The sequence below is a fragment of the Chiloscyllium punctatum genome, chromosome 31 (assembly GCF_047496795.1).
Source record: "Chiloscyllium punctatum isolate Juve2018m chromosome 31, sChiPun1.3, whole genome shotgun sequence".
Classification (NCBI taxonomy): Eukaryota; Metazoa; Chordata; class Chondrichthyes; order Orectolobiformes; family Hemiscylliidae; genus Chiloscyllium; species Chiloscyllium punctatum.
In genome coordinates, this window is record NC_092769.1 from 19,509,794 (window position 1) to 19,522,290 (window position 12,497).

The following is a 12,497-nucleotide window of genomic DNA, read 5'->3' on the forward strand; positions in this document are numbered from 1 at the left end:
TTCCCTGGGTGTGTTACATTGACAGCGTGGGGACAGTCTTATCTCCCAGGGTTTGTTACATTGACAGAGTGGGGTCAGTCTGCTCTTCCCTTGCTGTGTTACAATGACAGAGTGGGGTCAGTGTACACTTCCCTGTGTGTGTTACATTGACAGAGTGGGAGTCAGTCTGCTCTTCCCAGGGTGTGTTACATTGACAGAGTGTGGTCAGTCTGCTCTTCCCAGGGCGAGTCACATTGACAGAGTGGGGTCAGTCTGCTCTTTTATGGGTGGGTTACATTGACAGAATGAATTCAGTCTGCTGTACCCTGCGGGTGTTGCATTGACAGAGTGGGGTCAGTCTGATCTTCCCTGGTTGTGTTACATTGAGAGAGTGAGTTCAGTCTGCTCTTCCCTGGGTGTGTTACATTGACAGAGTGGGGTCAGTCTGCTCTTCCCTGGGTGTGTTACATTGACAGAGTGAGGTCAGTCTGCTCTTCCCTGGGTTTGTTACATTGACAGAGTGGGCTCAGTCTGCTATTCCCTGAGTGTGTTACATTGACAGAGTTGGGTCAGTCTGTTCTTCCTTGGGTGTGTTAAATTGACTGTGTTGGGTCAGTCTGCTCTTCCCTGGGTGAGTTACATTGACAGAGTGGCGTCAGTCTGTTCATCCCTGGGAGTGTTACAGTGACAGGGTGGTGTCAGTCTGCTCTGCCCTGGTTGTGTTCCATTGACAGAGTGGGGTCAGTCTGCTCTTCCCTGGGTGTGTTAAATTGACAGAGTGGGGTCAGTCTGTTCTTCCCTTGGTGAACTACATTGACAGAGTGGTATGTGTCTGCTCTTCCCTGTGTGTGTTACAATGACAGAGTGGGGTCAATGTGCACTTTACTGGGTGGGTTACATTGACAGAGTGGGGTAAGTCTGCAGTTCACTGTGTGAGTAACTTTGCAGAAGAGGTCATTCTGCTCTTCTCTGGGTGTGTTACATTGACAGAGTGAGGTCAGTCTGCTCTTCCCTGGGTTTGTTACATTGACAGAGTTTGGTCAGTGTGCTCTTCCCAGGGCGTGTCACATTGACAGAGTGGGGACAGTCTGCTCTTTTATGGGTGGGTTACATTGAAAGAGTGGGGTCAGTCTGTTCTTCCCTGGGTCTGTTACATTGACAGCGTGGGGACAGTCTTATCTCCCAGGGTTTGTTACATTGACAGAGTGGGGACAGTCTGCTCTTTTATGGGTGGGTTACATTGACAGAGTGGGGTCAGTCTGTTCTTCCCTGGGTGTGTTACATTGACAGAGTGGGGTCAGTCTGTTCTCCCAGGGTTTGTTACATTGCAAGAATCGGGTCAGTCTGCTCTTCCCTTGCTGTGTTACAATGACAGAGTGGGGTCAGTGTGCACTTCCCTGTGTGTGTTACATTGACAGAGTGGGGGTCAGTCTGCTCTTCCCAGGGTGTGTTACATTGACAGAGTGAGGTCAGTCTGCTCTTCCCTGGGTGAGTTACATTGACAGGGTTGGTTCAGTCTGCTCTCCCCTGGGTTTGATACATTGACAGAGTGGGGTCAGACTGCTATTCCCTGAGTATGATACATTGACAGAGTGGGGTGTGTCTGCTCTTCCCAGGGTGTGTTACATTGACAGAGTGAGGTCAGTCTGCTCTTCCCTGGGTTTGTTACATTGACAGAGTTTGGTCAGTCTGCTCTTCCCTGGGTGTGTTACATTGACAGAGTTGGGTCAGTGTGCTCTTCCCAGGGCGTGTCACATTGACAGAGTGGGGACAGTCTGCTCTTTTATGGGTGGGTTACATTGACAGAGTGGGGTCAGTCTGCTCTTCCCTGGGTGTGTTACATTGACAGAGTGGGGTCAGTCTGATCTTCCCTGGTTGTGTTACATTGACAGAGTGAGTTCAGTCTGTTCTTCCCTGGGTGTGTTACATTGACAGAGTGGGGTCAGTCTGCTTTTCCCTGGGAGGGTTACATTGACAGAGTGGGGTCAGTCTTCTCTTGCCTGGGTGTGTAACATTGACAGATTGGGGTCAGTCTGCTCTTCCCCAAGTTTGTTACATTGACACAGTGGGGTCAGTCATTTCTTCCCTGGGTGTGTTACATTGACAGAGTGGGGTCAGTCTGCTCTTCCCTGGCTATGTTACATTGACAGAGTGGGGTCAGTCTGCTCTTCCCTGGGTGTGTTACATTGACAGAGTGGGGTCAGTCTGCTCTTCCCTGGGTGTGTTACATTGACAGAGTGGGGTCAATCTGCTCTTCCCTGGGTGGGTAACATTGACAGAGTGGGGTGAGTCTGCTCTTCCCTGGGTGTGTTTCATTGACAGAGTGGGGTCAGTTTGCTCTTCACTGGGTGCGTTACATTGACAGAGTGGGGTCAGTCTGCTCTTCCCAGAATGTGTTACATTGACAGAGTGGGGTCATCTGTTCTCCCAGGGTTTGTTACATGGACAGAGTGGGGTCAGTCTGTTTTTCCCTGGGTGTGCTACATTGACAGAGTGAGGTCAGTCTGCTCTTCCCAGAGCGTGTCACATTGACAGAGTGGGGTCAATCTGCTCTTCCCTGGATGGGTAACATTGACAGAGTGTGGTCAGTCTTCCTCTTCGCAGGGCGTGTCACATTGACAGAGTGGGGCCAGTCTGCTCTTTTATGTGTGGGTTACATTGACAGAGTGGGGTAAGTCTGCTATTCCCTGGGTGTGTTACATTGACAGAGTGGGGTCAGTCTGCTCTTCCCTTGGGGGGGTTACATTGACAGAGTGGAGTCAGTCTGTTCTTCCCTGGGTGTGTTACATTGACAGAGTGGGGTCAGTCTGCTCTTCCCTGGGTGTGTTACATTGACTGAGTGGGGTCAGTCTGTTCTTCCCTGGGTGTATTACATTGACAGAGTGGGGTCAGTCTGTTCTTCCCTGGGTGTGTTACATTGACAGAGTGGGTTAAGTCTACTCTTCCCTGGGTGTGTTACATTGACAGAGTGAGGTCAGTCTGTTCTCCCAGAGTGTGTTACATTGACAGAGTGGGGTCAGTCTGCTCTTCCCTGGGTGTATTACATTGACAGAGTGGGGTCAGTCTGTTCTTCCCTGGGTGTGTTACATTAATTGAGTGGGTTCAGTCTGCACTTCCCAGGGTTGTTACATTGACAGAGTGGGGTCAGTCTGTTCTCCCAGGGTTTGTTGCATTGCAAGAGTGGGGTCAGTCTGCTCTTCCCTTGCTGTGTTACAATGACAGAGTGGGGTCAGTGTGCACTTCCCTGTGTGTGTTACATTGACAGAGTGGGGGTCAGTCTGCTCTTCCCAGGGTGTGTTACATTGACAGAGTGAGTCAGTCTGCTCTTCCCTGGGTGAGTTACATTGACAGGGTTGGTTCAGTCTGCTCTCCCCTGGGTGTGATACATTGACAGAGTGGGGTCAGACTGCTATTCCCTGAGTATGTTACATTGACAGAGAGGGGTGTGTCTGCTCTTCCCAGGGTGTGTTACATTGACAGAGTGAGGTCAGTCTGCTCTTCCCTGGGTTTGTTACATTGACCGAGTTTGGTCAGTCTGCTCTTCCCTGGGTGTGTTACATTGACAGAGTTGGGTCAGTGTGCTCTTCCCAGGGCGTGTCACATTGACAGAGTGGGGACAGTCTGCTCTTTTATGGGTGGGTTACATTGACAGAGTGGGGTCAGTCTGCTCTTCCCTGGGTGTGTTACATTGACAGAGTGGGGTCAGTCTGATCTTCCCTGGTTGTGTTACATTGCTAGAGTGAGTTCAGTCTGCTCTTCCCTGGGTGTGTTACATTGACAGAGTGGGGTCAGTCTGCTTTTCCCTGGGTGTTTTACATTGACAGAGTGGGATCAGTCTGCTCTTCTCTGTGTGTGTAACATTGACAGAGTGGGGTCAGTCTGCTCTTCCCCAAGTTTGTTACATTGACACAGTGGGGTCAGTCTGTTCTTCCCTGGGTGTGTTACATTGACAGAGTGGGGTCAGTCTGCTCTTCCCTGGCTGTGTTACATTGACAGAGTGGTGTCAGTCTGCTCTTCCCTGCGTGTGTTACATTGACAGAGTGAGGTTAGTCTGCCCTTCCCTATTGTGTTCCTTTGACAGAGTGGCGTCAGTCTGTTCTCCCAGTGTTTGTTACATTGACAGAGTGGGGTCAGTCTGTTCTTCCCTGGGTGTTTTACATTGACAGAGTGGGGACAGTCTGCTCTTTTATGGGTGGGTTACATTGACAGAGTGGGGTCAGTCTGCTCTTCCCTGGGTGTGTTACATTGACAGAGTGGGATCAGTCTGATCTTCCCTGGTTGTGTTACATTGACAGAGTGAGTTCAGTCTGCTCTTCCCTGGGTGTGTTACATTGACAGAGTGGTGTCAGTCTGCTCTTCCCTGGGAGGATTAAATTGACAGAGTGGGGTCAGTCTTCTCTTCCCTGGGTGTGTTACATTGACAGATTGGGGTCAGTCTGCTCTTCCCCAAGTTTGTTACATTGACACAGTGGGGTCAGTCTGTTCTTCTCTGGGTGTGTTACATTGACAGAGTGTGGTCAGTCTGCTCTTCCCTGGCTGTGTTACATTGACAGAGTGGGGTCAGTCTGCTCTTCCCTGGGTGTGTTACATTGACAGAGTGGGGTCAGTCTGCTCTTCCCTGGGTGTGTTACATTGACAGAGTGGGGTCAGTCTGCTCTTCCCAGGGTTTGTTACATTGACAGAGTGGGGTCAGTCTGTTCTTCCCTGGGTATGTTACATTGACAGAGTGAGGTCAGTCTGCTCTTCCCTGGGAGGGTTACATTGACAGGCTGGGGTCAGTCTTCTCTTCCCTGGGTGTGTTACATTGACAGATTGGGGTCAGTCTGCTCTTCCCCAAGTTGGTAACATTGACACAGTGGGGTCAGTCTGTTTTTCCCTGGGTGTGTTACATTGACAGATTGGGGTCAGTCTGCTCTTCCCTGGCTGTGTTACATTGACAGAGTGGGGTCAGTCTGATCTTCCCTGGTTGTGTTACATTGACAGAGTGAGTTCAGTCTGCTCTTCCCTGGGTGTGTTTCATTGACAGAGTGGGGTCAGTCTGCTCTTCCCTGGGTGTGTTCCATTGACAGAGTGGTGTCAGTCTGTTCTCCCAGGGTTTGTTACATTGACAGAGTGGGGTCAGTCTACTCTTCCCTGGGTGTGTTACATTGACAAGTGGGGTCAGTCTTCTCTTCCCTGGGTGTGTTACATTGACAGATTGGGGTCAGTCTGCTCTTCCCCAAGTTTGTTTCATTGACATAGTGGGGTCAGTCTGTTCTTCCCTGGGTGTGTTACATTGACAGAGTGGGGTCAGTCTGCTCTTCCCTGGGTATGTTACATTGAGAGAGTGGGGTCAGTCTGCTCTTCCCTGGGTGTGTTACATTGACAGAGTGAGGTCAGTCTGCTCTTCCCTGGGTGTGTTACATTGACAGAGTGGGGTCAATCTGCTCTTCCCTGGGTGTGTTTCATTGACAGAGTGGGGTCAGTTTGCTCTTCCCTGGGTGTGTTACATTGACAGAGTGGTGTCAGTCTGCTCTTCCCTGGGTGTGTTACAGTGACAGGGTGGGGTCAATCTGCTCTTCCCTGGGTGTGTTTCATTGACAGAGTGGGGTCAGTCTGCTCTTCCCTGGGTGTGTCACATTGACAGAGTGAGGTCAGTCTGCTCTTCCCTGGGTGTGTTACATTGACAGAGTGGGGTCAATCTGCACTTCCCTGGGTATGTTACATTGACAGAGTGGGGTCAGTCTGCTCTTCCCTGGGTGTGTTACATTGACAGAGTGAGGTCAGTCTGCTCTTCCCTGGGTGTGTTACATTGACAGAGTGGGGTCAATCTGCTCTTCCCTGGGTGTGTTTCATTGACAGAGTGGGGTCAGTCTGCTCTTCCCTGGGTGTGTTTCATTGACAGAGTGAGGTTAGTCTGCCCTTCCCTGGGTGTGTTCCATTTACAGAGTGGCGTCAGTCTGTTCTCCTAGGGTTTGTTTCATTGACAGAGTGGGGTCAGTCTGTTCTTCCCTGGGTGTGTTACATTGACAGAGTGAGGTCAGTCTGCTCTTCCCTGTGAGGGTTACATTGACAGAGTGGGGTCAGCTTGCTCCTCCCTGAGTGTGTTACATTGACAGAGTGGGGTCAGTCTGCTCTTCCCTGGGTGTTTTACATTGAGAGAGTGGGATCAGTCTGCTCTTCTCTGTGTGTGTAACATTGACAGAGTGGGGTCAGTCTGCTCTTCCCTGGGTGGGTTACATTGACAGAGTGGGGTCAGTCTGCCCTTCCCTGGGTGTGTTACATTGACAGAGTGAACTCAGTCTGCTCTTCCCTGGGTGTGTTCCAATGACAGAGTGGCGTCAGTCTGTTCTCCCAGGGTTTGTTACATTGACAGAGTGGGGTCAGTCTGTTCTTCCCTGGGTGTGTTACATTGACAGAGTGGGGACAGTCTGCTCTTTTATGGGTGGGTTACATTGACACAGTGGGGTCAGTCTGCTCTTCCCTGGTTGTGTTACATTGACAGAGTGAGTTCAGTGTGCTCTTCCCTGGGTGTGTTACATTGACAGAGTGGGGTCAGTCTGCTCTTCCCTGGGAGGGTGACATTGACAGAGTGGGGTCAGTCTTCTCTTCCCTGGGTGTGTTACATTGACAGATTGGGGTCAGTCTGCTCTTCCCCAAGTTTGTTACATTGACACAGTGGGGTCAGTCTGTTCTTCCCTGGGTGTGTTACATTGACAGAGTGGGGTCAGTCTGCTCTTCCCTGGGTGTGTTACATTGACAGAGTGGGGTCAATCTGCTCTTCCCTGGGTGTTTTACATTGACAGAGTGGGGTCAGTCTGCTCTTCCCTGGGTGTGTTACATTGACAGAGTGTGGTCAATCTGCTCTTCCCTGGGTGGGTAACATTGACAGAGTGGGGTCAGTCTGCTCTTCCCTGGGTGTGTTTCATTGACAGAGTGGGGTCAGTTTGCTCTTCCCTGGGTGTGTTACATTGACAGAGTGGTGTCAGTCTGCTCTTCCCTGGGTGTGTTACATTGACAGTGTGGGGTCAGTCTGTTCTCCCAGGGTTTGTTACATTGACAGAGTGGGGTCAGTCTGTTCTTCCCTGGGTGTGTTACATTGACAGAGTGAGGTGAGTCTGCTCTTCCCAGGGCGTGTCACATTGACAGAGTGAGGTCAATCTGCTCTTCCCTGGGTGGGTAACATTGACAGAGTGTGGTCAGTCTGCTCTTCCCAGGGCGTGTCACATTGACAGAGTGGGGCCAGTCTGCTCTTTTATGGGTGTGTTACATTGACAGAGTGGGGTCAGTCTGCTATTCCCTGGGTGTGTTACATTGACAGAGTGGGATCAGTCTGCTCTTCCCTGGGTGTGTTACATTGACAGAGTGGAGTCAGTCTGTTCTTCCCTGGGTGTGTTACATTGACAGAGTGGAGTCAGTCTGCTCTTCCCTGGGTGTGTTACATTGACTGAGTGGGGTCAGTCTGTTCTTCCCTGGGTGTATTACATTGACAGAGTGGGGTCAGTCTGTTCTTCCCTGGGTGTGTTACATTGACAGAGTGGGTTCAGTCTGCTCTTCCCTGGGTGTGTTACATTGACAGAGTGGGGTCAGTCTGTTCTCCCAGGGTTTGTTACATTGACAGAGTGGGGTCAGTCTGCTCTTCCCTTGCTATGTTACAATGACAGAGTGGGGTCAGTGTGCACTTCCCTGTGTGTGTTACATTGACAGAGTGGGGGTCAGTCTGCTCTTCCCAGGGTGTGTTACATTGACAGAGTGTGGTCAGTCTGCTCTTCCCAGGGCGTGTCACATTGACAGAGTGAGGTCAATCTGCTCTTCCCTGGGTGGGTAACATTGACAGAGTGTGGTCAGTCTGCTCTTCCCAGGGCGTGTCACATTGACAGAGTGGGGCCAGTCTTCTCTTCCCTGGGTTTGTTACATTGACAGAGTGTGGTCAATCTGCTCTTCCCTGGGTGGGTAAAATTGACAGAGTGCGGTCAGTCTGCTCTTCCCTGGGTGTGTTACAATGACAGAGTGGTGTCAGTGTGCACATCACTGGGTGGGTTACATTGACAGAGTGGGGTAAGTCTGCAGTTCACTGTGTGAGTAATTTTGCAGAAGAGGACATTCTGCTCTTCTCTGGGTGGGTTACATTGAAAGAGTGCGGTCAGTCTGCTCTTCCCTGGGTGTGTTACAATGACAGAGTGGGGTCAGTGTGCACATCACTGGGTGGGTTACATTGACAGAGTTGGGTAAGTCTGCAGTTCACTGCGTGAGTAATTTTGCAGAAGAGGACATTCCGCTCTTCTCTGGGTGGGTTACATTGAAAGAGTGAGGTCAGTCTGCTCTTCCCTGGGTTTGTTACATTGACAGAGTTTGGTCAGTCTGCTCTTCCCTGGGTGTGTTACATTGACAGAGTTGGGTCAGTGTGCTCTTCCCAGGGCGTGTCACATTGACAGAGTGGCGACAGTCTGCTCTTTTTGAGTGGGTTACATTGACAGAGTGGGGTCAGTCTGCTCTTCCCTGGGTGTGTTACATTGACAGAGTAGGGTCAGTCTGCTCTTCCCTGGCTGTGTTACATTGACAGAGTGGGGTCAGTCTGCTCTTCCCTGGGTGTGTTACATTGACAGAGTGGGGTCAGTCTGCTCTTCCCTGGGTGTGTTACATTGACAGAGTGGGGTCAGTCTGCTCTTCCCTGGGTGTGTTACATTGACAGAGTGGGGTCAGTCTGCTCTTCCCTGGGTGCGTTACATTGACAGAGTGGGGTCAGTCTGCTCTTCCCTGGGTGTGTTACATTGACAGAGTGGGGTCAGTCTGCTCTTCCCTGGGTTTGTTACATTGACAGAGTGGGGTCAGTCTGCTCTTCCCTGGGTTTTTTAAATTGACAGAGTGGGCTCAGTCTGTTCTTCCCTTGGTGTGTTACATTGACAGAGTGGTATCTGTCTGCTCTTCCCTGGGTGTATTACATTGACAGAGTGGGGTCAGTCTGTTCTCCCATTGTGTGTTACATTGACAGAGTGCGGTCAGTCTGCTCTTCCCTGGGTGTGTTACAATGACAGAGTGGTGTCAGTGTGCACATCACTGGGTGGGTTACATTGACAGAGTGGGGTAAGTCTGCAGTTCACTGTGTGAGTAATTTTGCAGAAGAGGACATTCTGCTCTTCTCTGGGTGGGTTACATTGAAAGAGTGCGGTCAGTCTGCTCTTCCCTGGGTGTGTTACAATGACAGAGTGGGGTCAGTGTGCACATCACTGGGTGGGTTACATTGACAGAGTTGGGTAAGTCTGCAGTTCACTGCGTGAGTAATTTTGCAGAAGAGGACATTCTGCTCTTCTCTGGGTGGGTTACATTGAAAGAGTGAGGTCAGTCTGCTCTTCCCTGGGTTTGTTACATTGACACAGTTTGGTCAGTCTGCTCTTCCCTGGGTGTGTTACATTGACAGAGTTGGGTCAGTGTGCTCTTCCCAGGGCGTGTCACATTGACAGAGTGGCGACAGTCTGCTCTTTTTGAGTGGGTTACATTGACAGAGTGGGGTCAGTCTGCTCTTCCCTGGGTGTGTTACATTGACAGAGTAGGGTCAGTCTGCTCTTCCCTGGCTGTGTTACATTGACAGAGTGGGGTCAGTCTGCTCCTCCCTGGGTGTGTTACATTGACAGAGTGGGGTCAGTCTGCTCTTCCCTGGGTGTGTTACATTGACAGAGTGGGGTCAGTCTGCTCTTCCCTGGGTGTGTTACATTGACAGAGTGGGGTCAGTCTGCTCTTCCCTGGGTGTGTTACATTGACAGAGTGGGGTCAGTCTGCTCTTCCCTGGGTGTGTTACATTGACAGAGTGGTGTCAGTCTGCTCTTCCCTGGGTGTGTTACATTGACAGAGTGGTGTCAGTCTGCTCTTCCCTGGGTGTGTTACATTGACAGAGTGGGGTCAGTCTGCCCTTCCCTGGGTGTGTTCCATTGACAGAGTGGCGTCAGTCTGTTCTCCCAGGGTTTGTTACATTGACAGAGTGGGGTCAGTCTGTTCTTCCCTGGGTATGTTACATTGACAGAGTGAGGTCAGTCTGCTCTTCCCTGGGAGGGTTACATTGACAGGCTGGGGTCAGTCTTCTCTTCCCTGGGTGTGTTACATTGACAGATTGGGGTCAGTCTGCTCTTCCCCAAGTTGGTAACATTGACACAGTGGGGTCAGTCTGTTTTTCCCTGGGTGTGTTACATTGACAGATTGGGGTCAGTCTGCTCTTCCCTGGCTGTGTTACATTGACAGAGTGGGGTCAGTCTGATCTTCCCTGGTTGTGTTACATTGACAGAGTGAGTTCAGTCTGCTCTTCCCTGGGTGTGTTTCATTGACAGAGTGGGGTCAGTCTGCTCTTCCCTGGGTGTGTTCCATTGACAGAGTGGTGTCAGTCTGTTCTCCCAGGGTTTGTTACATTGACAGAGTGGGGTCAGTCTACTCTTCCCTGGGTGTGTTACATTGACAAGTGGGGTCAGTCTTCTCTTCCCTGGGTGTGTTACATTGACAGATTGGGGTCAGTCTGCTCTTCCCCAAGTTTGTTTCATTGACATAGTGGGGTCAGTCTGTTCTTCCCTGGGTGTGTTACATTGACAGAGTGGGGTCAGTCTGCTCTTCCCTGGGTATGTTACATTGAGAGAGTGGGGTCAGTCTGCTCTTCCCTGGGTGTGTTACATTGACAGAGTGAGGTCAGTCTGCTCTTCCCTGGGTGTGTTACATTGACAGAGTGGGGTCAATCTGCTCTTCCCTGGGTGTGTTTCATTGACAGAGTGGGGTCAGTTTGCTCTTCCCTGGGTGTGTTACATTGACAGAGTGGTGTCAGTCTGCTCTTCCCTGGGTGTGTTACAGTGACAGGGTGGGGTCAATCTGCTCTTCCCTGGGTGTGTTTCATTGACAGAGTGGGGTCAGTCTGCTCTTCCCTGGGTGTGTCACATTGACAGAGTGAGGTCAGTCTGCTCTTCCCTGGGTGTGTTACATTGACAGAGTGGGGTCAATCTGCACTTCCCTGGGTATGTTACATTGACAGAGTGGGGTCAGTCTGCTCTTCCCTGGGTGTGTTACATTGACAGAGTGAGGTCAGTCTGCTCTTCCCTGGGTGTGTTACATTGACAGAGTGGGGTCAATCTGCTCTTCCCTGGGTGTGTTTCATTGACAGAGTGGGGTCAGTCTGCTCTTCCCTGGGTGTGTTTCATTGACAGAGTGAGGTTAGTCTGCCCTTCCCTGGGTGTGTTCCATTTACAGAGTGGCGTCAGTCTGTTCTCCTAGGGTTTGTTTCATTGACAGAGTGGGGTCAGTCTGTTCTTCCCTGGGTGTGTTACATTGACAGAGTGAGGTCAGTCTGCTCTTCCCTGTGAGGGTTACATTGACAGAGTGGGGTCAGCTTGCTCCTCCCTGAGTGTGTTACATTGACAGAGTGGGGTCAGTCTGCTCTTCCCTGGGTGTTTTACATTGAGAGAGTGGGATCAGTCTGCTCTTCTCTGTGTGTGTAACATTGACAGAGTGGGGTCAGTCTGCTCTTCCCTGGGTGGGTTACATTGACAGAGTGGGGTCAGTCTGCCCTTCCCTGGGTGTGTTACATTGACAGAGTGAACTCAGTCTGCTCTTCCCTGGGTGTGTTCCAATGACAGAGTGGCGTCAGTCTGTTCTCCCAGGGTTTGTTACATTGACAGAGTGGGGTCAGTCTGTTCTTCCCTGGGTGTGTTACATTGACAGAGTGGGGACAGTCTGCTCTTTTATGGGTGGGTTACATTGACACAGTGGGGTCAGTCTGCTCTTCCCTGGTTGTGTTACATTGACAGAGTGAGTTCAGTGTGCTCTTCCCTGGGTGTGTTACATTGACAGAGTGGGGTCAGTCTGCTCTTCCCTGGGAGGGTGACATTGACAGAGTGGGGTCAGTCTTCTCTTCCCTGGGTGTGTTACATTGACAGATTGGGGTCAGTCTGCTCTTCCCCAAGTTTGTTACATTGACACAGTGGGGTCAGTCTGTTCTTCCCTGGGTGTGTTACATTGACAGAGTGGGGTCAGTCTGCTCTTCCCTGGGTGTGTTACATTGACAGAGTGGGGTCAATCTGCTCTTCCCTGGGTGTTTTACATTGACAGAGTGGGGTCAGTCTGCTCTTCCCTGGGTGTGTTACATTGACAGAGTGTGGTCAATCTGCTCTTCCCTGGGTGGGTAACATTGACAGAGTGGGGTCAGTCTGCTCTTCCCTGGGTGTGTTTCATTGACAGAGTGGGGTCAGTTTGCTCTTCCCTGGGTGTGTTACATTGACAGAGTGGTGTCAGTCTGCTCTTCCCTGGGTGTGTTACATTGACAGTGTGTGGTCAGTCTGTTCTCCCAGGGTTTGTTACATTGACAGAGTGGGGTCAGTCTGTTCTTCCCTGGGTGTGTTACATTGACAGAGTGAGGTGAGTCTGCTCTTCCCAGGGCGTGTCACATTGACAGAGTGAGGTCAATCTGCTCTTCCCTGGGTGGGTAACATTGACAGAGTGTGGTCAGTCTGCTCTTCCCAGGGCGTGTCACATTGACAGAGTGGGGCCAGTCTGCTCTTTTATGGGTGTGT